This window comes from Solea senegalensis, linkage group LG11 (assembly GCF_019176455.1).
Source record: "Solea senegalensis isolate Sse05_10M linkage group LG11, IFAPA_SoseM_1, whole genome shotgun sequence".
Taxonomy (NCBI): domain Eukaryota; kingdom Metazoa; phylum Chordata; class Actinopteri; order Pleuronectiformes; family Soleidae; genus Solea; species Solea senegalensis.
In genome coordinates this window covers 8464849-8467523 of record NC_058031.1, presented here as the reverse complement: position 1 = coordinate 8467523, position 2675 = coordinate 8464849, and positions in this window count along the sequence as shown.

Below are 2675 nucleotides of genomic sequence, written 5' to 3'. Positions count from 1 at the left end.
TAAACATCTGTGGCTGACTTTACACCCACTCTTACCAAAACAGTGAGAAGCGAGTGAGCTGTGGATGTTTGTGTAGCAATGGCGTGTGTTAACGTCAACAAACCAGCTCTCAGCAGCACAACACAGACTCCAACAGAAAGCCAACAAAGTACAGTCTGTTGGGCCAAACAACAACGTGACTGATGGCGAGCGAAGACTAATAGAGTGCTGCATCAGTGACCTCATCAGTGTGCATCTTGTCCGTGAGGCAAAACACGGCAGTCACGATCACAGCGATGAGGCTGCAGTTCAGTTACAGCTACATGTGTCACTATAGTGAGCTTAAGTTTCTTTAAATACAATAAAGCCTTTAGTTTTGCTTATTAAAACTTGATTTAAAAAGTGCCTTATTAGAAAGTGGTAGCCCACCAGGAGAGTGCTGCAATATTATCCGCATTTATCTTTCATCTGCTCAGAGGAGCGGGGGACAGGAGCAGTATCACAGCAACAGGTTTGTTTGGGGGCCGCCTTGGTATCAGCAGGACTTGGACGGCTCAACTCTGTTTGGAGTAACATGGGCTGCTGTGAAAACATCCAAGGCATGCTAAAAACATAATATACAGGAGCCTGGCATCCCTAAGAGCGAGTCTCGCTGTCTGTTCCTCTCCGCAGGTAGCCATGTTTGGAAGTGCTGACAAACAGAGAAGAAAGACAGAATGCATGGGGTCCAGGCTGGTGGCTGGCTCTTTGCCAAAATGTCATGTCCTCCTCATATTTGGGCTCCAACTATGGTCACCTTTCATAACCACGCCGGTCTGTATACATCTGGGGTAAATGTCAAATTTTTAACAAGCAATCTGGATTGATCTCCCTGTTTACATGAACTCTGCAGAGCATCTGGTATGAAAAAATGTGCGGTGGACACGTTATTTGTTTGTGTAGTTTTAAAAATGCCTGAACAAACGGGGGATTTGCTTAAAGCCATCACCTGGTGAGTCAGCCGATGAGGCGGAGGAGTCTCATAATCAAGGCCTCATTAAAGCCACACAGCTCAACTATGTTGGTTTACAGGCAGAGTGAAACCTCGCAAGATTCACAATGGGGCCATTCATAATACCTCATGTCTCTGAGGGAACAGAGGGAAAGCAGTTGCTCTTAGCATTTGGGCAGATGTAATTGCAATCACTCAGCTTGTCTGATGCTGATAATGGGGTGATGGGAAATTCCTGTCAGAGTCGCAGCGCAGGGTGGTTTCACAACAACTCTGGCAGACTCCGTGTTCCACTGCAGGGCAGTGAATGCGTTATGGCATGCTCACATAGCTGTCATTAGACACATTTTGAAAAAAAACACAAGGCAATCAAAACTCACAAGTATGTGCCATTCTCTTGCTTCTTGGGCAATGAAAAGGCAAATATTATTTGAAATGTGTCGTCTTTCATCCCTGCTGCGTTAAACATGTTGAAAGACACTTTAAAGACAGAAAAAAAAAGAAACTTCAAACAACATAGAAACGTAACATACACAGTGAATTCTGCCTGGGCTTTTTTCATGATCCTTATTTTCATGTCATTTTCAAAACACACAGGCTTGGGGTGAATACAAGATGTTACCTAAAATGTCATTTTAAAAATAAAAATGTGTTTGTTTTCAAAAATTTGGGAGTGCTTTTTAGTAAGCAAGTCCTGTCTGAGAGAGTGGTGCTACAGTATACGCTGGGCGGCTGAAATAGCACATGGGTGCAACGTTCTTGTGGTTGTTCCTTGGGTACAGTATGTGACACTTGGCATCTCAGCAATGCTTCAGTGAGAAGCTGCTATTATATTATATCCATGCAATGATGTTGGCTAACAAGTTCATTTTACAGCCATCAGTGCCATAAAGTCTAAGACCTTATTAGAGCCTTGTTGATAAAGCCTTAGATACCACAAACTAATACTGAAGAGCAGCAAATAAGTTCTGCTTTCTCTGCTGCAGCTGATGGACCGGAGCTATCTAGCTTAAATCAAACTGGAATTACAATAAAACAAAAATGTAACAGTGAATGATGGACTGTTTTCAGACATTCAGTAATATTTTACAGGTAAATGAAGTCATGTTTTGACAAATCCAACGTAGGAATCACATGGATCTCAGTGCAGTTTTCATGAATAAGCATTGCTATTATGTGCAGAGACCAAAATGGTGATGTTATTTAATAGTTTAATTTTTAAAGTACAGAATATTATGGGTAATAATAAGTAAAAACATATAATTTCATTCTTGCAATAATCTGTGGTTTCGGCAGTCCACAAGAGTGATACACTTTCTCATAAATACCACATGGAATTTCAGTCCTTTTCCGAAGTTATTGGTAAACCAGCTACGATAAATTACAAACATTTAAATGTCAGGAAGAGAAGGACATACAGAAATATAAACAAGATAGTGAGAGCACAAAGGGACTGTAAAAATAAACTGGAGTCTCCCGCGAAAATCATTCTTTTAAAGCCATCGTATAGTGAAAAGGTGTATGCAGATGTGTTTAAGATATTTCAACGAAGCATATTCACATAAACATGGAATAACAGCTTTTGCACAAATGTCCACAGTGCAGTCTGTAGAGAGTGGGTTTACCAAAAGTCCAAACACGTCATGAGCTGCGTCATCTTTCTTTATATATATGTATATATATATATATATATACATATATATAT